This window comes from Cynocephalus volans, chromosome 16 (genome assembly GCF_027409185.1).
Source record: "Cynocephalus volans isolate mCynVol1 chromosome 16, mCynVol1.pri, whole genome shotgun sequence".
NCBI classification, from domain to species: Eukaryota; Metazoa; Chordata; class Mammalia; order Dermoptera; family Cynocephalidae; genus Cynocephalus; species Cynocephalus volans.
Window position 1 is genome coordinate 6,060,981 of NC_084475.1, and position 25,958 is coordinate 6,086,938.

Consider the following 25,958-nt stretch of genomic DNA (forward strand, 5'->3'; position numbering starts at 1 on the left):
CTTGGGCAAGTTTGCACGTTGCCTGGCCCTTTAGCGGGATTTTGGGAGAAATAGCTTGATTTGAAAATATGACAGAGATTGGTTGATCAGGCATATATGTTGGATTTTTGTACAGTAAATAGTTTTCCCTTCCAGCCACTGTTAGACTGGGGAAAATGTGCTGTCCAGAGAAATTGCCCAAGCCCCCCTCCCTCTGCACACCGGCCGCCACAGCCCGGCTTCTCCAGCATCTCCCTGCCTCTACAGTAAGGGCTGTGTCCTGTGGGTCCCGTCATAGTTGGGTCTCTGCCTGACTGTCTTCCATTCCTGCACATCTAGGGTCCCTGAGACCCTTTGCCCTGTCCTGCTCTTGGTCTCTGTGTTCACCTGAGCACGCCTTGCTGCCCTGGCTTTGACATTTTGGGGGCTTTACTTCCAGAATCGGTGCTCCTCATCTGGTCCCCCTGGTCTTCAGCCACCCTGCCCCCAAGTGATACTATGTCTTAACAGTGGTGGAAAGAGCCCAGCTGGCTTGGGAATCAGGGCTGGATTCAAATCCAGACTCTACCACTCACTAGCTGTGGGACCCAGACTGGGTATTTAAGCAGCTTGGACTTGCGTTTCATTACTAAAACAGGGGTAAGAAAACCTTGCAGGGTTGATATGAGGATTACCGTTCTTGCCTGCCAAGGTCTGGCCCTCCCAAAGCACTCACTAAATGAAAGCTCTTGTTACTCCTGTCACCTGTACTGCTGATACTGGCAGCGGGCAGCCACTTCATGCACTTAGCTATGGACTGTCCGGCCAAGGCCTTTGTAAACAGGTACATTTAACTGCACAACCCGAGGGAGCCAATCGGAAGGGGTGGTGAGGGAGTGACCTGACCTGGAACTCCTCCCATGTCCAGACACCTTGCTGGGAGCTCCAGTCATTTTCTTCAATCCTCAAAGAGCCCTGGGAAGGAGGCACAATTAATATGCTGATTTTACAAAAGAGGGAGGAGGGACTCAGGGTACAAGGTAGGTGTAGATGAGAAGGCTCTACAGCTGGGATCCAAACCTAAGACTGGAGCTGGGACCAGGTGAAGGCTGGATTCCAAAAGAACCAAGAAGATAACAGATGACTGGATGCTGAATCTACCAGCCCCCATAAATACCGTCAATCTGGGAACAGGAGTGGAAGAGGAGCCTGGTGGGGCTGACCCTGAGGATGGAGGCCGGGCAGCCCCTGTTGTGGGGTGGGGTAGCGCTGGAGGGGCAGGGAGACAGGCGACTTCAGAGACCTGTAGGGTTTATTTCACTGGGGCTGGCAGAGATCTACACATCAAGACTTGTTAACCCGCCTGCCACCTCAGCAGGGGCTCCTACAACAGGGGCAGCCCTGCTTGGAGACGGGAGCAGAAGACAGAGGTGGAGGCCAGTGGAAAGGGGAACTTCAGCCTCTGGTGACAGTGCACTCCAGCCTGCCCAGTGTCCTTCCCACTGTCCCTCTTCCTTCCAATCTGTAGCCACCTCCCCAATCGCTCTTATTTTTCTCACCAATTCTCTGTACTTCTGAAATCATTCTCTTTTTCCACCACCCAGAGAGGTGCCTCACTGGCCTGGAGACACATGGCAAGTCCACTGCCTGGACCTGTCTTTGAGTATCCTGAGACCCTGTTCCCTGTCCCATCGTCCTAATCAGGCTGCTGCTTCATCCTCAGGAGCAAATCAAGGCCCGCCTTCTTTTTCTTCATGAGAGGGTGAAATGGCAGCTCCTTAAAATGACAATGTCTGTCCTTCCGTTTACAGGCTAGAGTCCCACTGACTGGCTTTTACAGAACCTCTGCAACCTCAGGGGAATACGAGCTATCTCCAATCTCCCCAAGCTGTGAAACCAAAATACAGAAACAAAGGCCTTTCCTCAGGGGCCCTTAATCTCTTGGCAAATCATGGTCAAGAAACCCTCTGTCTCTTGTCACACCTCCCGGCTCAGATTTGAAGCTGAGGGCACAGCAGACAAAGAGGGCAGCGGGACAGGTGCAGACAGAGCTACTGTGGGACCTGCTTAGTCTTGCAGTCCCAGCCCTGTCAGCTGGGAGGGTCAGGGAGACAGGCAGGACTTTGGAAGCCTGTGGGGTCTGTTTCACTGGGGTTGGCACAAGTTCTGCACATCAAGACTTGTTAGCCCACCTGCCAACTCAACTCCGGGGCCAGGGGTACCCATGCTAGGAGGCAGGAGTGACAGGCAGGATCATAGAGAGAGCACAGCATGATGGGGGGCAAAGATGGGGCTTCAGCATCGGAAGACACCCTCCCCCCAAGTCCTGGTAGGGCTAGCGTCCTTGGAGAGCAGACCCCGAGCTGTGGCTCTCCCACCCCGCTGCCCTGTGGCTGACAAACTCTTCCCTGGAGTCCCCTGGGAGTTCCCGAGCAAGCACCTGGGCCTCCTGGCTCGGGATTAGGCATTCTGCTCTTGGTATTTGCTGTTAATGAGGACATAGCACAAGGAGACGCATCCCATCCTTGGTGCTGAGTAACTCCCAGACTTGATGACAGTCATTGGTCACCCTTGTGTATGGGGACTGTGTGGTCCTATGCAGCTGCAGGTGACAAACATGGCCAGGTACACCCACCCAAAACCCTGGGCAAGTAGCTTCCCATGGGGCTGGAGGAGAGAAAGAGGCAAGACTTTCAGCTGGATAAGTTCCTACCCAGTCCTGCTGACCCTCTTGGCCAGCACCTGCTCTTAGAAGAATATGTAGGGAGGCAAAATGACCAAGGGGTTAACTCTGGGCTTTGGTACCGAGTGACTGTGGGTTCGTATCCCGGCTCTGACACTTCCTGCAGGTAACCTGACCTCTCTGAGCTGCTGTGCGTCCGCATCCGTATGAAGGTGAGAACAAGAGCAGTTTCGTAGAGTTTCCATGCATATCAAAAAAGGTCAAGCTGTAAAGCTCCTGGTACGCAGGCCATCAGTTCACAGAAGCAGGCACTTATTACTAAGATATTGTACAGGATGGAGCACAGGGTGTGTTGGGCTCATTTGCCTAATGAGGATGAGAAAATTCTAGGCTGATGCTTCTGGCCAACCAGGACATTCTCTCCTTCCATTACTGTCCTTGGAAAGACCCTCAGAGCATCTCTGGAGAAAGGGAAGGCACTTGCTTTGTGCTAGAAAGAGCACTCAGGCATCTGGGCTCCAGCAGGCCCCAGCAGTGGCAGGGCAGGCCTCTCATGTGCCTAGGACAGGACCCAAGGACTCAGTCAGACATTCCCTTGGAGGAGGGAACTGCCTGGGATCTGCCAGGTTCTTCTCGCATAGACTCTGCCATGATATCTGGAGCAGATGGCAGGGGTGGGTGTTCCCAGCTGGGTTGACAGAGCCTCATTTGCCTGGAAATTCCCTCCAATTCCAGGGAATCCTTTCCAGATGTTCTCACCCACAGCCTGGCTGAGCAGGAGCAGTGGGGAGCTAAGGAGCCAGAGCTAGAAAGCTGAGCCAGCCTCATACATGGACAAAGAAAGCAGCCACCTATAAGGCTGATCCAAAGTCCCTAGTGTCCTCAAACACTCACCCACCACCACCAGTACCACCCCAGGACTCCACTATTAGATAGCCATTCCTTTGGATAAGTCATTGCTATCTCAGGGAGTTCTTCTTCAGGCATTAATCCCCCTGGGAATGGATAACACATAAAACTCTTGCCCCTCAAACTGTGACCCAGTAACATTGGGCATCACTTGTCAGAATTGTTGGAGTGAGCAGGACTGAAGCCACACTGGGACCTAAAACGGCATGGGCTGTAGGCAAATTTTAAAGACAGTTTTTTTCTTGGCATGCATTTCTCTGAGTTCCCTCTTTTCCCATGGTTATTTGATATTTTGAACCTTGGTTACAGGGCAAGATGACATTATTTACATGAATATAAAGTTGTTTTCCAGCCAGACTGAAGCTGCAGACTTGCACGTACTACCCAGACCCTGAGATAACAACAAAGATGGGAGCAGAAACCAGACGGAGTCTTGGCGAGACTTGCACCTGAGACCTTGCAGGAAGCCCTTGCAGCTCATGTGCCCCTCCCCCCTGCTTTTCATTTTCCCACGTTCCATTCCCTCAGCCCCCTCTTTAAAAATCCCTTGGTAAACCTGAGTCTTTGAGACGGCGTTAGTCTGGCCGTCCTCTTTCGGGATTGCCAGAGAGATGGGTTGGCCTGACATCTCTCTCTGGGTCAACAGTATTCCTCAGTAAAAGCTGACTTCTGTTTTCACCAACATTTGACTTTTGAACGGTTTGCTTTTGTCTGGGGCCAGGCAGCTGGACCTGTGCATGCCCGGTATCAAATTTTGGCAAGCTCAGCCAGGAGCTGAGAGTGCCCTGTAACAGAATCTCAGGCCCCACCCCAGATCTACTGAATGAGAATCTGCATTTGAACAAGATGCCCAGTGATTCCACATGCACATCTAAGTTGGAGAAGTGCTGCACTAAACCACTATCCGTTCACTAACTTTCTAGAATGCAAGCTCCCTGAGGGCAGGAATCTTTGTTTTGTCCACTACATCAGCACCCAAAAAGTTCCTGAAGCAAAAACTCAGTGAGAGCTTTTTGAATAAAGTGAATAAACACTATTTAGGGCCTAGTTTCCCATATCCCAAAGGGAAAGATACACCAGATAGGTAAATTTCCATGTGGAGGAAGAAGGGATTAGCAGGCGACAGCACCAGGGCCCAAGGCACTCCAAAGAGCGGTGGGGGCTGGGAAGGAGAAGAATGAGTTAAGCAGAAATGGTGGCCCCCAAAATAAGCTTTCTGATTTCTCCCAGAGCTAGAAGTGAAAATGGACTTGGGAGGGAATGAGCAAGCCCCTCCTCCTAGAGGTGATCTGTCTCTGCCTCCACCTTCACTCTGGCCCCTCTGGATCACTTTCCCTAGCAAATCCTCCTGCAATCCTTCACGACCCTCCCTCCCAAGACTGCCAAGGCCCTGAGCAGGCTGCACACGCCTGTCTCCTGCCCATCTCCCGGGAAGGCACGTTTAGCCCTTCTGCCCTGCTGTGCGGGCTGAGCTCTCTCTCCCCATGGGGGGCCTTGGCTAACGTGGGTGAGTCCTTGAAGAGGGCAGGCCCCAGCACCAACCCTGGCCCATTTTCAGAGCACACGGCTTCTGCCCAACCTCACTCCCAGCAGAGCCTTTGGGCAAGGCAGGCCAGGCCAGCCATCCCAGCCTGGAGCCTGAAGCTACAGATGATTGCTCAGCTCTGCCCAGCAGCTCAACAGGGGATTCACCTAGTGACTGCCAAGCTGACCTCTCCATTTGTAATTGGGAAAACTGAGGCCCATGGAATAAAGCAGCACGTCCAAGTTCGCACAGCTGGGAATGGCAGACTAATCCACAGGGCTCTGCCTCTTGGACTGGTGTTCTCTCTGCTCATCTTTGAACAGCTCAGGTGTTCCTCCTCTGCGTACCTGAGCATCTAATGCCTGGCAACTAGTGGTGCTCAATAATTGTGGAATGAGTGAGTGAAAAGCAAGGAACACACTGGGAGCCAGGAGAGTGACAATGGCGTCAAGGCCACCATTGACCTAAGTGCTTTACACAGGTTATTTCCTTGAAGCCTTACAACGACCCTATGGGACAGGCACTGTTATCATTCCTGTCTACATGTGAAGAAACTAAGGCACAGAGAAATTAAGAAATGAACCCCAATCCTGACAGAGCTGGGCTTTCAACACATTTCTGCCTAAAACTCTAAAGGCCCTGGTCCTCAGCAGGATGCTGTGCTGCTCTTCTCTGGCAAATCTTTTCTTTGAAAGAGGCTGCTGCTGCCCAGATGACTCTGGCACAGGTTCTGAGCTGGATGAGTTTTTAATTCGCTTTGATGGCAAGCGGAGTGTGTCCCCACTGGCTCATCAAGGAACCTGGGACTTCAAGGAATTCTTTCTTATTTCGGCTCCTCATCTGGGATGCCCCAGGCTGTGATTCACTCTCAGTGGCAGTTTCTATTCAAAGACCAGCAGGGCTTCCTGACCCTTCGGTCTGCAATAGCAGCCCCTCACCTCTCTCCCTCCCCTTTCCCTGCTTCCTCCTTCTCCCCAGCAGAAAGCGTCACATGTGACAACATTGTGTAGCTATGTTTGCTCTATAACTGTCTCCCCACTAGGATGGGACCTCCACAAGGGGGGGGGGGCATTGGCCAGCTGACTGCTTTATCCCGAGGGCCTGGCACATAGTAAGGGCTGAGTACATACTAACTGAATGAGTGGACCCTCACGACTTAATACATAAAACAGCACTTTTCTCAATCAGTCCCCCTTCCTGTGAGAGATGTGCCTCTAGGACTTTGTTAATAAAAGGAAAGAGCCAACATTTGCCAGTGATCTACTTAAATCATGGTGGACCTGTGTGCTCACCCACCAAACACGAACTGAGAACCTCCACATGCCAGGCAGCGTCTTAGGTTATGGGCACGCATCTGTGGACAAGCCATACCCCCCACCCCCACCCCAAGAGATGTATTTTAGTGGGGGAGATAGACATTAAATAATCTCCCCAAATAAATATTGAAACTGCATTGTCATAGTGCTAGAGTTGCTGGGGCTCAAAGGTTGCCCCTGACAGGGTCACTCACATCTCTGTGCATTTGTGTGGGTCTCCTAAGTAGCAGTGGAGGGGCTGGAGCAGCAGCTGGCACGCCCAGAGATGTGTATGCCTCGGCGAGTGGCTTTAGCGGGAGAAGAGCACCCATGCTATCTGCTGTGGGAACAGACAGTCGGCAAGTGCTGAGGGAAAGCCTTTCTCTGGGGAGCTGCCCCCCGCAGGGTCGGGGCTCTCCCTCAGGTCTTCTAAGGCACCGACAGAGGCCTCACTCCACTCTGGTCTGGGCTCCAGGAGACTGCTTCTCCAGCTGGTGCTGGTGCTGGCTCGCAGGACTGCAGGACGGCAGGACGGCAGGACGGCCTGCGTGAGAGGAGGAGAACATTCCTGGGGGCTGGGGAGGATGGGGTTGGGCTGGGTGGCGGTTTGCAGTGGAGGGCCAACGGAAAAGGAGATTACAGGGACTGGGATTGCTGCATCTGGAGAGCAGATGGCTCCTGTGCCTCAGTTTCTTAGTCTATAAAATGGGTCGCTGACCAGTTGTTTTCACACAGGCAGAACTAGGAGAAGTGGACTTTAACTAAAGTAGAAAGATTTGCAGTCAGATAAGAGAAAGAAATTCTTCAATCTCAGAGAAAATAAATGGCTGAGATAAGCCATTGAGAGAGAGAGGTGGAATTCCTTGGAGACAGACTTACAAAGCTGGAAAGGACAAGTCATCCCGCACCCCCACCTTGGATTTTAGACGTGAGAGTCGGAGGGGGAGAGTGACCTGCCTGTGGTCGGCAGGTGGTTAGTAGCAGGGCCAGAGCTGGAACCTGGGGCTCCTGACTCTGGATCCAGTGCTTTCTCCATCTTTGCCCACTCCCCTTCCCCACTCTATTCTTCTAGAAAAGAATATCTAACATTGACTAGGACTATCTAACATCATGTGCCAGGAACTGTCCTAAGCCTCTCCATAGAGTTTTAGGGTTAATTCTCAAAGCAATCATGTGAAGTAGGCACCTTATCTCAGATAGGGACACTGAGGCACAGAGAAGCTAATCAACAAACCTATGGTCATTCAGCTCATCAGGGACACAGAGAGGATCCAATTCCTCATTTCTGAAATACCTGCTGGCTCTGCAGCCACTCCGGTCCCAAGCTCCCATCCTAGAAAGGACAAATCAGACTTCCTCATCCTCTCTGGAACAGTGACCTCCGTGGTTCAGCTTGACCGCACTAAAAGATCCCGAGTGCTTCCAGAATGACAGCCATTTCCCTTTGCAGAGTTTTGCACACTCTCCCACACCATAACAGGACTCCCCTGGGGGACAGTTTCATGGGGATGCCACCTGTGCAGTCACGCAGAGCCATACACTTAGAAGGAGTCTCCCTTTGGCTTAATGCAGTCTTAATACTTTTTGAACAACTGCCCTGAACTTTATTTTGCACTGGGCCCTGCAAATTATGTAGCTCATCCTGATTTGGACAGAAGTCCTCAACCTTCGCCTGGAGGGGGGTGGGGTGGTGCTACGGAACTGTGAGGACAGCACCCAAGGTCTTCCCTGGCAGCAGGGGCTTCAGTTCTTTCCCTGGGATAACAGGGACCCCATCCCCTTCTTTCCATTACACTTTCCTCGGTCAGAGGAGTGGGGTCAGCTCAGGGCAGGGCAACATTCTCATATTCTCTCTCTCACTCTCTCTCCTTCCTGCAAGCTGTGGAAGAACCAGGCAGGGCCAGGCAGAGGGGACACTCCCTCTGGGCCCAGAGGTGACAACTTACCCTTAGGCTTCCTCAACCTCCTCTGGTTTCTTACCAACTCCTCTGGGCTTGCTGCCAGTGACAGCCCATCTGGCTGGGTCTGGGGTAAGAAAAAGCACAATTTAGCTCCGCAACAACTTTAAACTCAGGCAAAACAAATGACATGTGGGAGAGACACAAGGTGGAATGCTACACGGCAGATAAAAGGAATACCTAATTAGATCTCAAACATACAACCTTGAGCTTAAAAAAAGCATTTTGCTGTATGATATGCAACTGTGACACCTTTGTGTAAAATAAGCCACACACAAACACACACTCACACTCACACCATACTATATATTTTCCATGAACCCATGCATATAGGTGAAAAAACTTTTCAGTGTGGAAGAATCACACCAAATTCATATAATACTTGTTAAGTCTAGAAGTGAGGTGGGGGGTCAAGGGGCAGATTATCTGTGACCATCTAGCAATTTAAAAGGAGAATCACTAGGGTGGTTTTAAGCACAGATGCTCCAACTGTGAGGCCGGGGAGGGGTGTCAGTCTTTTCCTTCCTGGGGCTCCACTAATGCCCACTCCCAACTGACTGCACTGTCACCTCTCTCATCCTAAGTGATGTCCACAGTAATGCCGTGAGGCATAAGGCAGATATAATTATTATTTCCACTTTTCAGAGTAGGCAATAGAGATGGAAAGGTTGAGTGACTTGCCCACGGACACAAAGCCAGGAAGTAGCAAACTGGAACTCTTTTGTCTTCCAAGCCAAGTCAGATACAGTGGGATGAACTGGCCAGGGCCCAAGCGGCTGTGTATTCCCCATGGCTACTTAGGGTTTGCAGGACCTATGGTGCCCACCTAGGCAGAAGTAGCTTCTCCTAGACCCACTCTGAACCCCCAACCAGACTGGGATGTGCTAGCCCTTCTCCTGAACCACAAAGGCAATGCCCCCTCTACCTGCCTTATGATGCTGGGAGACGAACCCAAATGGCAACAGCCGGTGCACAGAGGCTTCTCTTCCTGGGACACCTGCCCCAGCTCTCTGTCTCTTCTCTGTTTCCTGCACAAGATGAAATCCAGCTGCATCCACTCTTCCTGATTGGTTCCCCCTCTGGCTCCTCCTCCCTCTTCCTGGCCACTGATTGGCTTCCCTTCTCTGGCTCCTCCCACCTTCCTGGGGCAGCCTCATCCGAAGCTGCCCCAGGCCGCTGTACTTCGCGAACTGTTGTTATTGCCACGTTGGCCACATAAAAACTGGCCTGAGGGCCGAGCCCGTGGCGCACTCGGGATAGTGCAGCGCTTGGGAGCGCGGCGACGCTCCCGCCGTGGGTTCGGATCCTATATAGGAATGGCCTGGTGCACTCACTGGCTGAGTGCCGGTCACGAAAAAGACATAAAAAAAAAATTAAATAAATTAAAAAAAAAAAAAACTGGCCTGAGCCTGGTCCAGGTCCAGATGCCAGGACCCCAGGCCTAGATGCTCATTCAGTAGGTCTGCGGTGGTGTCCAGAAATCTGTAGTTTTTAAAAACAAATCCCAGGTGATGCTGATATTCAATAAAATTCAGAAATCACCCATCTAGTCCAAATCTGTGAGTCAAAAGCCAGATAAATCAAGGCCCAAAGAGGCTAAGTTACTTGTCCAAGATCACACAGCTAATCAACTGAAAGCAAATATTGGGAAGTGTATTAGTCCGTTTTGTGTTGCTTATAACAAAATACATGGAACTGGGTAATTATAAAGAAAAATGAAATTTATTGCTTACAGTTTCTAAGGCTGGGAAGTCCAAAGTCCATCTGATGGTGGTGACAGTGACCCAGGGATCTCACATTACAAGATGGTGGAAGCAGATAGAGCAGAGAGAGGGAGAAAGACAGACTCTCTCCTTTTAAAGCCCTCAGAACCACGCCCCTGACCACCATTTTTAATCCATTCACTACTGCATGGTCCTACAATCCAATCACCTCTTCAAGGCTCCATCTTTCAATTACCATAATAGGATTTCCCACCCTCTTAACAGTCATAGTGGGGGCTAAGATTCTAATACATAAACTTGGGGGACACAATTCAAGCTTCAGTGAGTTTTGGGGGGACACAATTCAGTCCGCTACAGGAAGCTACTGGTCTCCCCATGACATCCTTCCCCACCCTGCAGAAAGACACACACAACACAGATGATCACACACCCCACACATCTCCTCCTGGTCTAACTCTCTGGGCTTCCATCCTGGGGCCTAACTAAAGTCTGGTCCCTTTACTTCTAGGCCACAGGACCCAAAGTCCAGGTCAGAGTAGTCCCTGTGTCGTGAGGAAAGGATGGTAATTTATTGGTAAAAGGTGTCACCCTGCAGGGGCCATGCCTGGCATCATTCTGCTGCCCAGTTGGAGCCCAGGTCGCTCATCAAGCAGTGGTGAAACCTGAGCTGCCCCTCCCCGTCCCTGGCTGTTCCAGGAGGCCCTAGGGGCCTGGCCCCTCAGCCACCCTCCCCAAGATTCAGGTGTCACACAACTGGGCCCCAAGCCAAGCTTCTCGTTCCCAGGCCACTCTCCCCATCCCTTGGGCCTGCAGAGATCCCAGGAGATTGCAGTTTGCTCTGTTGGAAATGGCTGGACAGCTTAGAAGGGCAAAGGGAGGACATTGAGGCAGCAGTGGCTCCTCCTGGGCCCCAAGTGACTCTTTCCCACTTCCAACAATCCTTGAGCAGGTGAGCCAGGTCTTCCAGGTCCTGTCACTCTGGAATGCTGCCACCTAGGTCCTTCACTGCCAGCTCTGAGCCCCCACTGTCCCTCCTGACTTGACCCTTGTCCTGATTCTCCTTGACACACTTGCTGTCACCCCCTCCTAAAAACAGCAGCCTTGAAGTTTCTAGTATACAGGGGAATTCTGAGAGCCAGTCCTTCTGCTTCTCCTGATTGTGAGAGAAGCATCAGAGATAGAAAGAAGGGCTATGAAAGTCTGAGATTCACACCAAATAGAATGGCCAAAATAACAACACAAAAATAGCCTAACAATATCAAGTGCTGGCTGAGCAAACAACTGGAACACACATGCATCGCTTGTGGGAATGCAAAATGGTACAGACACTTTTGAAAACTATTCAGCAGTTTCCTATAAAGTTAAATATACACTCACCATGCAACCTAGCAATCCTACTCATAGGTATTTACCCAAGGGAAAGAAAAACTTTGTACATACAAAACCCTGTCTTTGAATGTTTATAGAGACTTTATTCACAATTACCCAAAACGGGAAATCCCCCAAATGTCTTTCAGCTGGTAAATGGATAAACAAACTGGTACCTTTATACAATGGAACACTACTCAGCAAGAAAAAGAAACAAAGTGCTGATACAGAGCACATGGATGAATCTCAAATCCATTTGTGAAGTGAAAGAAGCCAGACCCCAAAAACTACATATCATATGATTCCATATATGACTTTCTGGAAAAGGCAAAACTACAGGGATGGATCAGTAGTTGTCTAGGCTGAAGATGGGGAGAAGGGTTGACTACCAAAGGGCAGGTGGGAGTTTTGGGGGTGATGGAAATGTTCTATATCTCCCTGTGGTGGTGATTACATGACCATATGCATTTGTCAAAACTTACAAGCTTTTACACTATAAAGGCAGAATTTTACTGTATGTAAAATTACCATAGCTGTTTTTAAAAACCTCTCTCACTTCCACAGTAACTCATCCCGAAGGCTGCCACATATCTAAGTCTTTAGTGCAAAAATCACAAAACCAAACCATGGCTAAATGAGATGTGAGATCCAAAATTGGCTCCTGGAACCAAAAAAAAAAAAAAAAAAAAAAAGGAAAAAATGCACTGGTAATATGAGATGCTAATATAGGGGAAACTGGGTGAGGAGGATACAAGAACTCCCTGTATTATCCTAACAACTTTTCTGCAAATCTAAAATTATTCCAAAATTAAAAATCATATATATACATACATAAATATATACATATAAAGTGTATATGTGGAGAAATGGATAAAATAACACTGGCAAAATATTTATAATTTAAAAAGCTAGGTGATGAGTACATAGGATTCGTTATAACTTTTCCTCTACTTTTGTGTGTTTGAAAATTTCATTAAAAAAGAGACATCTGTTGCTGGGAAGATGGAGTAAATATATTGCCTTAGTCCATTTGCTTCTATGGTAAAGTACCTGAGACTGGGTTATTTATGAAGAACAGAAATGTATTCTCTCATAGTTCTGGAGGCTGTGAAGTCCAAAATAAGGCATCAGCATCTGGTGAGGATTTGGTCACTGCTTCCAAGATGGTGCCTTGAATGCTGCATCCTCTGGAGGGGAGGAACACTGTGTCCTCACACGGCAGAAAAGCAGAAGAGAGTGAACCCACTCCCCCAAGCCCTTTTTATGATGGCATTAATCTATTCATGAGGGAAAAAGGCAAGAATGTCTGCTCTCACCACTCATACAATACAGTGCTGTGGAAGTTCTAGCCAGTGCAATAGGGTAAGAAAAAGAAATAAAATGTATACAGATCAGAAAGGAAGAAAGAAAACTGCTGCTATTCACAAGTGACATAATTGTTTATGTAAAAGTTCCCAAAGAAGCTACAAAAAAATTAGAACTAATAAGTGAATTCAATAAGTTCACAGGATGCAAGATAAACATAGAAAAATCAGTTGTATTTCTATATACTAGAAATGAACACCAGGACACCAAAATTAAAAATATAATAACTTGCACAACTACAAAAAAAACAAAAAGAAAAAAGAAACAGATGTAAATCTACAGGACTTGTGTGCTGAAAACTACACAAAGGAGATTAATAAGTAAAAGAAGAGCTAAATAAATGGAGAGGTATACTATGTTCATGGATTAGAAGACTCTACCTAGTTGAGATGTCAATCTTCCCAAATTGATATACAAGCTTAATGCAATTCCTTTCAAAATCTCAGCAAGATTTTTTATAGATATAGATGATATTATTCTAAAATTCATATGGAGAGGCAAATGAAGTAGAATAACAATCTTGAAAAAGAAGAATAAATTGGGGGAATCAGCCTACCCCATTTCAAGACTTATTGTATAGCTACAGTAATTAAGACTGGACATTGTTGGCAGAGAGACACATAGATCAATGAAGCAGAACAGAGAACCCACAAATAGGCCCACACAAATATGTTCAACTCATTTTTGACAAAAGTGCAACACAAATTCAATGGAGAAAAATAGTATTTTCAACAAATGATGCTAACAAGAAAAAGCCTCTAAGTCTTATGCCTTATACCAAAATTAACTCAAAATGAATTATGTACTTAAATGTAAAACATAAAACTATACGACTTTTAGGAAAAAAACAAGAGAAAATCTGCAGGAAGTAGGACTAGGCAGAGTTCTTATATTTGGCACCAAAAGCATGATCCATAAAAGGAAAAAATGATAAACTGGACTTCATCACAATTAAACATTTTTGTAAAAAGCCCATTAAGAAAACAAAAAGAAAAGCTATAGACTGGGAAAAAATATTTGCAAACCATTTCTTCAACAAAGATCTAGTATGCAGAATATATGTAAAGAACTCTCAAAACTCAGCAGTCAAAAAACAATCCAATTAGAAAACAGGCAAAAGACATGAAGAGACATTTCACTGAAGACATGCAGATGGCAGATAAGCCCATGAAAAGATGCTCAGCCATGAAGGGAATGCAAATTACAATCACAATGACATATCATTATACACCTATCAGAGTGGCTAAAATAAAAAAAAACAGTGATAACAGCAAATGCTGAAAGGATTCAGAAAAGCTTTCACTCGTACATTGCTGGTGGGACTGTAAAAAGGGACAGCCACTGTGGGACTGTAAAAAGGTACAGCCACTATGGGACCGTAAAAAGGTACAGCTGCTGTGGAAAACAGTTTGGCAGTTTCTTAAAAAAATGAAACATGCAATTACTATACAACCCAGCAATTGCACATCTGGGCATTTATTCCAGAGAAATGAAGATTTATGTTCACACAAAAATCTGTATACAAATGTTTGTAGCAGCTTTATTTGTATTAGCCCCAAACTGGAAACCACCCAGCTGTCCTTCAACAGTGGAATGGTTAAATAAACTGTAGTATATCCTACCATGAAATATTACTCAGCAACAAAAAGGAAAAAAGTATTGATATCCACAACAACCTGGATGAATCTCCAGAGGATTATGCTGAGTGGAAAAAAAAAAAAAAAAAACAATCCCCCAAATTTGCATACTGTATGATTCTGTATACATAACATTCTTGAAATAACAAAATTCTAGAAATGGAAAAAAGATTAGTGCTTGCGACCAGTTATGGAGCAGGTACGGGTGGGAGGAAGAAGCTTTGGCTATAAAAAGGCAACATAAAGATCCTTGTGGGATGGAAACGTTCTGCATCTTGACCATATCCTGTCAATATCCTGGTTGTGATATAGTTTTGCAAGCTCTACCATGGGAAACTGAGTACATGGGATCTCTCTGTATTATTTCTTACAACTACACGTGAATCTACAATTATCTCACAATAAAAATGTTTAAATAAATAAATTTAAACTTTGGAGAAATAAAAAAAGGGAAAACTTGCTGCTTCTCCAAGATGAAATCAGCATGGCCAAGGCTTCCAGACAGTCACCCAGACTCACCTAGAACAGACTCATTCAATCAGGAGAACTGTCAGCTTCCTCCTTCTGCATCCTCTCTTCCTCTCTCCAACACAGCCTCAAGCAAGTCCTCTGAGACCTGTCCCTCCTTTCCCCTGCCAGAATGGGAAAAAGCTGAGAAAGCCACTAGTACTAAATCACAAATAATTGGTCAGATGGTAAGTGCCTGCTCACAAAGGGATGTGCATTTTAATGAGAACAAGTCCTATTAAGCTAAAAAGTGAATCTCCAGTAGCAAAATTGGTGACATAGCAGCAGTGCTGCTGTGCTCAATGGGTAGAGAGCAGAGATCTAAGCACCAGGATAGGGGGACAAGAGGTGGCAGAATGTAAATTTTAGTAGTGGTACTTCAGGATTGGATAGGGATGATTAGAAACAGAGAGAAGTGGAATTTGAAAGATAAAAGATATTTATTAATTTGCCCTTTTCACCCCTTTTTTCTGTGCAACATGCAGCCCATTCCCATAGTTAGGTGAGGCAAATGGGTGGAGCCACCTTGCTAACAACGATTGGTCTAGGAGTGTGATCACCTGACCCAAGCCTGACCAATTATGGCACTTTTCTACCTCTGGGTCTCAATAATTGGTCGAGAAGGTGGGGGATAATCCAAGCCCAGCCAATCGAAGTCTTGCCCTGTTCGTTTGTTTGTTGTAATTGGAATCGGAGAGAAGAGTTTTACTTTCAGTGGTGAAACTGAGAGTATCATTTATGCCTTAGAACAGCAACACGGGAGAAGCTGTTTAAGCAGGGAACTGCCACCCAGAGAACTAGAGACAAGACAGTAGGAGGGTGGCCTGATGGCCCCAAAGCCCCTGGATCGGTCATCCCTGAGGCCCGGCTGCATTCTTGTCCAGCCAGTGGTTTGGATACTGGAGCCCGTAAGTTCTCCCCCCATCCCTCTCTTCCAGAAGCTGGAGCAAAGCTGGCTCTGTGCCAGGGTGAGGGGAGACTTGTGTGGGTGTGCTTGTGGGTTCCTGGTCAGAAAGTTCTGCCCCATCTGATGAGTCCTGGCAAAAGAGTCATCAGGGATGGTACAGAGGCTCTGCAACTCTGCATGCTGGTGAAGGTGATGCTGAGGAGGCAATAACGGAGGGACCACCCTTCCCCTTCCTGAGTGCCTGGGCCGCACAGATAGCACACCCCACAAAATAGGTATCGTGTCTTCACTGCACAGATGCAGATATCGAGGCTCACATAAGTAAAGTAAGTTGCTCAGGGTAAGAGGCAAAGTCCAGGGTGGGGCTCAATCGTTTCTGACTTCAAGCTAACTTCTTCCTAGTTCACTGCCCTGTTCTCCAGGAGCACAAGGATTTCTCTCCTAGCAAGGCTCATTTGTTTAAAGACTACTCAAAGCTTTTTACCATCTCAGATATCTCAGTTGATCTAAACCTCAAAGCCACAGGGGTCCTGGGAGGCAGGATCCAACCCGACAAGCCTTGATGGTTAAGATGTGGAGTCAGATGGATCGGGAGAGTGTGCACGCTGAATATGAACCCTGGGAAAGTTACTTAACCTCCTTGAACCTCAGTTTCCCTATCTTCCGTTTGAGTTAATAATAGTAACTGCTTCGGGTGTGGTCGTTGTGTGGATTAAACGAGACAATGACTGAAGGTGCTTGGCACGTAGTGAGCGCTCCTGCTGTTCTCAATGAGCAGCCTCTGGTCATTATGAATGAGGAACCTGGGGCTGGACATCTGTCACCACATTAGCCTTCTGATGTCCCTAATTCCCCAATCTCTGACCTTCTCCCTCCTCCCAAGTTCAGCCCTGCCCAGGCCATTCTTATCTAAAATTTTCCAAATGTCACTTTTTCTTTTTCCTTTTTATACTCTGTGTCTTTATCTAGGTGACATTTTTCTTTCCTTCCACAGGGACCATTATGAGAACAGGAGTGAAACTAACAGCAGGGCCCCTGGTCAGGCTCCTCCAAAGAGCGGGAGGATATTTTGGCCTACAGACGTCCAGAGAGAGTCCTAGGGGAGTGGGGTGGGGGTGGACAGGGTTAGGGGACCGCGCTGAGGGAAGACTGGGGGCAGTTCTACAGCTAGGTCACCGGGCAGGCCTTCCTCTCTAGGAGAAACTCCACAGACAGTATCTCAAGTACAATGAGCCAGTAAAATCCCGCTCTGGAATTCTTGACAAATCTGAAGCCTGCCACATAGGAACTTAGGGAAGGGGCTAAAACACCTTCCAGACTTTCTGTCTACATGTGGCGGTGCCAGCCGGCTCAGTCAGATCAACCTAAGCTTTCCCAGCTGGGTGAAGGGACCAAGAGGCAGAGCTGGCGGGGATGGGCTCACGACAGCCAGGACCATCCAAGGCTCGGGCCCCTGGGCCTCGCGTGACTGTGTCTGGTGGCCTCGCTCCGTTTCACAAGGGGTGTGACGATTGTCTCCTTCTTCAGATCCTCCACGGAGCCCGATACCTGTGAGACATCAACTTGAGCCTCATGAAGGTTGAATGAAATGACAGGAACCCCTGCTCTCTGGAAAAATGAAGAGCAGGACCTTGTGAGAGGGGGCGGGGGTCAATGGCGGAAGATTCCATTTATAAACACCTCTCCCCGTTGTCGTCTGCCGGGCTCATGACATCCTCTCCTGTTCTCCAGGCACTGGCCACCCGCAGGCCCTCAGCTTAGGCCCCACCCTGGGATTCAGCTCCCTGGAGCAAAGAAGAACACCTGGCTGAAGCTAGGCAGATTCTTTCTCCTAGGAATTTGAACTTTCAACCTGAGAGACATAGCAGGTGAGAGGCATAAATGGCGGCCCCTGGAAGGAAGGCAGGCAGCATAGGGCACAGGTCCCCAGAGCTGGGCTGTTGCTCCTCTCCCAAGGCCCATGTTGTTAGCTAGAAGCCCCAGTATCTCCCCAATTCATCCCCCCGTGGCTTGAGCTGGCTAACATTGACCTTTGTTGCTCACAAGTAAAAGAGCCTTGACTGCTCTCTCACACATGCCCTTCCTGGGCTGGTGTAGCCCAGCCACTGTCATCCAGGTGGGAGGACAGAGTGGTAGCAAGAGGGGCTTGGAGCTGTGAGCCACTTCCTGTGTGCTTCTTCCTGTAATCCCAGGGGCCATGAAGGAAGGGATGACTCAGCCAGAGGCCTTCCAGCTAAAGCAGTGAGCTCAGAGGACAGAGCACTGCATTGGGAGTTGCAAAGCCCAAGTCCTAGGGTGAATTTAGCCACCAGCTCACTGTGTGACCCTGGATCCTTCTCAGTGTATCTCTGGGCCTTTTGATCCTTTGTCCTTTCTCACTCTCCTCTCCAGTGCCAGGGTCCTTGGGCACCTCTTTCCCTGTCCCAACTTTCCCTTCAAACTGGTCCCTCCTCTTCCCTTCCTTTCCATTTTGCCCCAGCACACACACACACACACACACACACACACACACACACACACACACACACACACACACACACACTTGTGCATGCACACACATGCACGCTCATGCATGTGCTTCCTCTCTCTGTCTCTTTCTTTCTCCCTCTCATAAGATGCCTTAAATTAGATATGTCTTTGCATCTAATGAGGAGCCAGGGGCTGTATTGGTCAGAGTGGGTGAGGTTAGGCTGTAGTGACAAGCAACCCCCAAACCTCAGTAAGTCTCTTACTCTCGGCCCCTGTCCATGGTGAGTCACTGGCGGCTCAGCCTCTGGCCATCCTCACCCCAATGCCTGGCATAACAGAGCTACCACTCCCTGGGAAATTGCCATTTGGCTGGCCGGTGGGTTGTCATGGCAGCAGGCAAGAGGGACAGGGTCGTCTTGGGTTGGGTTCCCCAGAAGCAGACCCAGAAACAAGGATGCAAATGCAATGGTTTATTTTGGAGGTGCAGGGACCACCAGCATGGAGCAGAAAGCGCGACAGGGCAGGGGAAGCAGCCGATAAAGGACGCATGCTAAGCCAGCTGCCTCGGGATGAATGGACTCATCCCATGGGAAACAGTGAGGCACACAGGCTGTGCGGTGACCCCACCAGAGGGGGGAGGCTAGGTATTTCCATCCCAAGTCCCCAGAGTCATTGACTGAAAGCTGATGGGGTAATGGTGTGTAATTCCCATGGTGCACGCAGGCAGGGCTGTTTTGTGGGTCTGGAAGAAACCCTCAGCTGCAGGGAGCAGACACCGGCAGGCAGAAGTCAGAGGGAAGGGTCCAAGGGATGCAGGTGGGACATTGACAGAGTCTGCCTCAGGGGTGGGTCAGGGACCGGCTCTTCAAGCTTCCACCTGGAAGTGACACTTATCCCTTCCTCTCACGTCATCAGCCAAAGCAAGTCACATGGCCATACAGAATTTCAAAGAATGGAGGATGCAGTCTGTACCTAGATGGAGTGACAACGAGAATCCTTGTGCACAGCCCACCAATGACCAGAAGGACCCAGTGTGGACTCTCACTGGTTGCACAGAAAGCAGCTGGACTGAATCTGCCACGAGATGTCAAAAATCTTGCCCACCAGCCATAGTCTCCTGCTTGAACAATTTCCGGCTCCTCCCCACTCCCCACCTCTGCATTTTTGGTCTCCTCTTGCTGGTCTCTCCCTCTGTCTTCTCGACAAGAGTCACTTCCAGTTGGCCCTCAGCCCTCCCAACGCGCATGCCCCAGGGGAATTGCTCAGCTGCTCCTGGCCACTTCTCAGTCCAAACAGCCGAACACTTGGTAGTGTGCAAATTGCACAGGCATCCACTCGTTCTTCTCCTCCTCACCCCATGTGAGGGGGACTGTCCTCAGTTTGATGGATGAGGAAACTGAGGCACAGAGAAAGTAAATGGCCTGCTCAAGGATACACAGTTCGCAGCAGACCTGGGATTTGAAAGTGGGACTCTTGGCTCCCAGTCCAGTGCTCACTCTTTCCCACATGTGGCTTTTCTTTTTCTTTTTCTTTTTTTTTTTTTTTTTTGTCGTTTTTTACGTGACCGGCACTCAGCCAGTGAGTACACCGGTCAGTCCTATATAGGATCCGAACCCGCAGCGGGAGCGTCGCCGCGCTGCCAGCGCAGCACTCTACCAAGTGCGCCACGGGCTCGGCCCCACACATGTGGCTTTTCTGAGGTCAGCTCCTGACTCCACCTGCCATCCTAGGGCCACCAATGCCGCCTCCCTCTCGCCATCCTAACTGGCAAGGACTCTGTTATTTCACAAGTCCATGCCTTCTGCTGTGCCAGTCCCTCCTCCTTCAATGCCTTCCTCCATCTACACCAACCAGGGGGTGCCTCAGAAATTGTCCCTCTCTCTCAAGCCACAAGCATGAGAGCCCCTGGGTCCCCTCCCCGCAGGCTAGAAGCACTGGCTGGTGAATTCATTCCATCCGTAGTTACAGCCACTCAGATGCCAATTCTGAGGCTCATCACCTCGAGGCTGGGAATGCTCCCCTTCAAGTACAGCCTACACCCCCTCATTCCCCTCAGCTCACTCCATTAGCTCAGTCACCTGCCCTGGTGAAGCTCCAAATGGCCGTCAGCACTGGCAGCTGGCAGCCAGCCCCAGGATCCACAGCTGGTTCAGCTCCACTCCCTCTCTTGGGAGGACAGCGACTAGAACCTTCCTGCCTAAATACCCCTCCTTGGCTCTGCTCTAGGCAGCCCATGGCACTGGCCTGGGTCTCCTTGCACTGGGTCCAACCTGGATTCCTCGTCCCCAATTCAAGGCTCCTGACCCCTGATGCCCATGGGGAGAGGACAGGAGAGGAGTGGAGGCTGGCCTGAGTGAACATTCGAGAGGCGAGGAGGAAGCGGGCCTCCTGCTCTGACCATCCCACCGTTCAAGCCTTCTTTCCCACAGCCTCTGCCTCCTTGCTCCCTGAGCACACTGGAACCCACACTTCCTCAGGCATCTGTGTGCCAGGCTGCTCCACACCTAACCTGCATTATCTCCTTTAGTCCTCAACACACAACCTCCAACTTTTGGATGAAAAAAACAGAGAAAGAAATAGATACGTTAAGAAGTGGAGAGAAGTGTGTTCATCTATCTATCCAAAGAATATTACTGAATACTTATTATATACCAGTCACTGTTGTAGGTTCTGGAATAGACAGACATGGGAAGGAGATAGAGAATAAATATGTCATCAAGGAAATACTTATACTAAACTGTTAAGTCGTGCTAACTGCCCTGGAGAAGGGTAGAGCAGGGTTGAGGGAGGCCAAGTGATGGTGGGCCTGCTTAAAACAGGCACTCAGGGCTCTCTAAGGAGGCACTCAAACAGAAACCCGAGAAAGTGGGAAAGCAACACGCAAAGCTTTGGGAGAAGAGCATTCCAGGAGGAGAGACCAATGCATGGCAAAGGCATTGAGGTGGGAGTGAGCTAGGAGTGAGCTGGGAGTGTGTGGGGAACAGCAGGAAGGCCGGGGTGGCGGGGGCTCCGTGAGTGAGAGCGAGAGAAGCAGAGAGCTCCGACTGAGGTCAGGCAGCGTGGGCCTTGCATGGGTCAGGGTAAGCCCACTGCTGTAACAAGTAGCCACCCATGTTTCAATGGCTTGACACAGTAAAGGTTCAGTTTCTGCTTGTGTGACAGTTCATCTAGTGTCATCAGAGTTGGGGTAGAGGGGTTCTGTTCACACGCTCAAGGACCCAGGTACCTTCCATCTTGTGGCTCAGTCATCTCTCCAGGGTCCTCCCTGGAACCCCCACGTCCGGCTGGCAGATGGGGACAGAGTATGGAGAAGGCACACCACTTACACCTGCTTCAGCCTGCAGCGGCACATATCACTTCTTCTCACATTTCATTGGCAAGAGCCGGTCACATGTCCCTATGCCCATTGTCACCCCACCCAAGCAAAGAGGTTGAAAAAATGCAGGGCAGCAGGGAGCCTGGGACAAAGAGGAGATAGAGATTTTAGTGAGCACTGGCAGCCTCTGCCCTGAGGCTGGGACACCTTGGTGAGGCACTTGGATTTCATTCTAGAAGTGATGAGAAGCAGTTGGAAAGTTGAGAGCAGAGGAGTGAAATGATTTGATTTGTGTTTTCAAAGGCTCCTCTGTGTGCTGGGACGGGAAACTAGGAGTAGTGGCTGGAGTAAAGCATCACCCAAAGTCACTCAGCTAGTTCAGCAGTAACAGCTGGAATTTAAACTTGACTGGTCTGACTCTAGAGCCCTTGGGCTTCACTGTGTCTGCTGCCCCCTAAAGAGTGATAGACACACAGGTGTCAGCTCTTACCTGGACGACTGAATAGTCAGCCTGCCAACCTGTCTTTTGGCCTCCTGGAGACAGTTGGGCATGGTAGGTAGAGAACAGGTTTTCGGAAAGACAGGCCTGGGGTTGAATTCCAGCTCCGCACTTAGCAACTGCAGGACCTCTGCTGCCTTGCATCCACAAAACGGTGATGATAGTGTCATGTAGCTCACAGGGTGGTTGTGAGCATTAGATTTGACACTGCAGATGAAATGCGGTGGGGGCAAAGTGACTCTGCACCAGAGAATCCCGGGCAACCATTTAGATGAGGTTCTAGTAGCCTTGGAAAAGGGGTCCCTGATCCCCTATGTTTGGCTTTCCTTTTCTGGAATCCTGTCCCTTGGCTTAAGGCTTTGCCTCCTGTTATCACAAAAAGTCCCCTGAGGAAGGCAGCACATTTCAAAGTCCCTGTCAATTCCCTCCAGGGAAATAACTTCAGCGAACCTATGGTAGAAGCCTGCTTAAATGAGGGTCACGGGGGCCACATCAGGTGAGGAGAGGGATGCCAGTAAGAAGAGAAATGACTTTCAAATTAGGGCCAAAGATCCTCATGCCCTCTTGGGCAGTTTTGTCTGCTCTCTCATCCAGAATTCTTTCACAGTCCTTCAATCCATTTCAGGAATGAGAAGCCCTCCAAGCTCCCAATTGGACCACCCGGGCTAGGACCTGGCCAACGCACAGAGCTGAGAGTGAGGCTTAACACTGACATTTGAATATCTGAGGATCAAAACTTGGAGTTTTTCTGATGCACAGTGTTCACAGTGATTCAAAAGAGGAAAACTCTGAAGAGATTATAAAAAGCTCTGACCTAAACCTGCTCCAGGCCGAGCACATTTTGACATGTTGGGTAGTGATGGGTTGAAGAGCTCTGGATGAATAAAAAGGGATTCTGACAGGTCTGCGCAAAAGATAAAGCCCAATGGCACACATTCAGGGCAGTGGGGTGTCTGGGATATTCAGTGGCCACCTTAGGGGGCCGGCATTAGAGAACCAATGGGAGAAGCTGGGGAGGGCCAACAGGAGGACTGCAGAGAACCTGCCAGAACATCCCCTGAGAGCATGCAGAGCTACCAGCTGAGACCTAGTAGAGAAGTGTGGCTTAAGTGTGGAGAGAAGGAGCAAAAGACAAGGGGAGGATAAGAGAGAAAGAGGGGAAGAGAAAGGGTTAAGAAAGACAAGGATGACAGTGGGATTTCAGAGCCTGCAGGCCATCCCGAGGAGCTCTCCCACTGCACCCCACTAGCAATGCTGGACAAACACAACGCACACCCTTTCCATGAAGCACTGAACTCACAGGAAGGTGAGGGCGATCTGCAGGAGCCCCAAATGAAGAGAGACGGGAAGTAAGAATGTTAAGATGCCACCAAAGGCGGCAGCTTCCCTCGGGGCATTAGTCCTCCTCCTTCACATAGAGTCTTGAGTTTTCAAGTCTACATGCGGACCCACGTAAGGTAGGAAGTTGAAAAAGAGAACCCAGCATAAAACCTAGGTCCTTGAAGGGCTAGATCTGGAGTGAAAAGGACCCACTAGCAAAAAGGGACTGAAGGAAATGCATCTGTCCCAGCCTGGACTCTGAGTTGAAAAAAGTCAGCCTCCTCTGAAAATATGGAATCACGGGCTTCTCTCTTCTGCTGGTTGGGATCCAAATGTACACTGCTTACGTGATTTGGAAAATCCCAAGCCAAGACACTTACTTAATGGGGGGCCAGGTCAGTAGCACCCCTGGGGTGCTAATGCTAATCCTCTTTGAAGCTGACACTCTTAACCCAGGCCTCCCGGGATTCCCACAGAGAGGAAAGCCTGGGTGAACATGAATTCACAAGCCACAATTACAAGACACACAAGAAAGGGCCGGCCCGTGGCTCACTTGGGAGAGTGTGGTGCTGATAGTACCAAGCCCACGGGTTCGGATCCCATATAGTGATGGCTAGTTAGCTCACTGGGTGACTGTGGTGCTGACAGCACCAAGTCAAGGATTGGGATCCCCTTACCAGTCATCCTTAAAAAAAAAAAAAAGAAAAGAAAAAGAAAAAAGAAACAAGATACACAAGAAAATAAGCCACCTGAGTGAAAATCAGCAGATAAACCAAACAGCAGAATTGGACCTCCAGAGGACCTCAGATGTTAGAACTACCAAATTCAGACTAGAAAACAAATAGGTTTAAATTAAAGAAAAATACTTGAAAATATAAGAAGCTCTTGCCCAGACATTATCTGCTTTAGCCTCACAAAAAATTTATAGAGATTTGCAGGGGAAGTTGCCTTTGCTCTATTGTTTTGATAAAGAGAGATACAGAGCAGAGGCCAGGAGACCTGCTCAGGACCACACCATTAGTAACTGTCAGAATCAGGACATAAAACTCAGGTCTCCTGTCTGCAAAATCAGTGCTTTTTCTTGTTTTATATCCCACCTGTTTCTCAAATGCATCATCAAGGGCCATTTGGACTGGGGATGGCTTAGCACAGGTGAAGTGGTCATGGGTAGTGTTGGGAAAGACGACGCTACACCAGTGTCCTTATCCCCAACCATCCGGTGTGCCCTGACCCATGGGACCTAGAAACTCCGTCCTGTTTATCCTAGGAGTCCTGTACCAGGTGTGGGAAGAGGTGGGAGGAAGAGTGAGAAGGGGGGTATGTTGACTTAGAGGGAGAAGGAGGGCAAGAAAGAGGGAGGGTTAGTAATAAATGGACAGATGCTGCTAAAAAGACATAATCACATGAAGGCACCGTAAGAGGAAAATACAAACTTTTGGGCTGACGTCATTTTCAAACACTTTCAGAGACTGCTAGGGATCCATCAAACTTTATATCCCCCTCCTTCCCCATTTATAAAGTTGAAAGCCTGGCTAGGGACCCCACAAACCAGCCTCCACTGCCTTAGATATGTCCTCAGGTCTAAACTCTCACCAATAGGATGTGAGCATACAGGGGCTCACTTCCAAGCTGGCGCCCTGCTGTAATCTGCATGTTCATGCCACAAATTCATATGTTGATACCTTATCTCCAGTGAGACAGTATTGAGAGGTGGGGCCTTTGGGAGAAGATTAGGTTATGAGGGCTCCACTCTCATGAATGGGATTAGTGCCCTTATCAAAAAATTCCAGACACTGAATCTGCTGGTGCCTTGATCTTGAACTTCTCAGCCTCCAGAAATGTGAGCAATTCATTTCTGTTTTTATAAGTTACCCAATCTAAAGTATTTTGTTAGAGCAGCCTAAACAGACTAAGACAGGGGTTATACCTCCATGGAGACCTACGTTGTAGGTCCACAGAGCCATACTATGCCTGTGGAAGCAAAATAACCCACTGACCTGGGATGTTCACCTTCTTAGAGTAGAGACAATTCAACTTCTATCTTCTGAGTTATTGTTGGGTCTTTTTGTTACGGCAGCCTGGCCTTTCCCTAACAAATTAATGTGCCAAGGTAAAAACCCAGCTGGTTACTCCCACGAACAATTGAGGGAGAGTCAGAAACATGTGCGCAAAGCTCTGCGAAACTTTGACATGAACCAGGAGTCCATGCAGGTGGCTGAGAGGTCTGGCAGAGATGATGTAATTGAAATGTCATTGTCACCTATGCTATGGTACAGGGCTCACGGTTTTTCATAATTGTTTTTTTTTTTCTTGGTTTTTTTCCACGTATCACAAATGGAACTTGGGCTTCTGTTTTATGACTTACATCACTGACTTCACATACTGCTGACAATTCTCATGTTTCTGACAGTTGTGAAGGGTACTTTTTCCCTCTGAGGCATTGGGAGGACAAATGCTGTTTCCGGGGGCTCCCCCTGCTACACTGCTGGAGGGAAGTGTTGGGGGCTGGCCAGGCCAT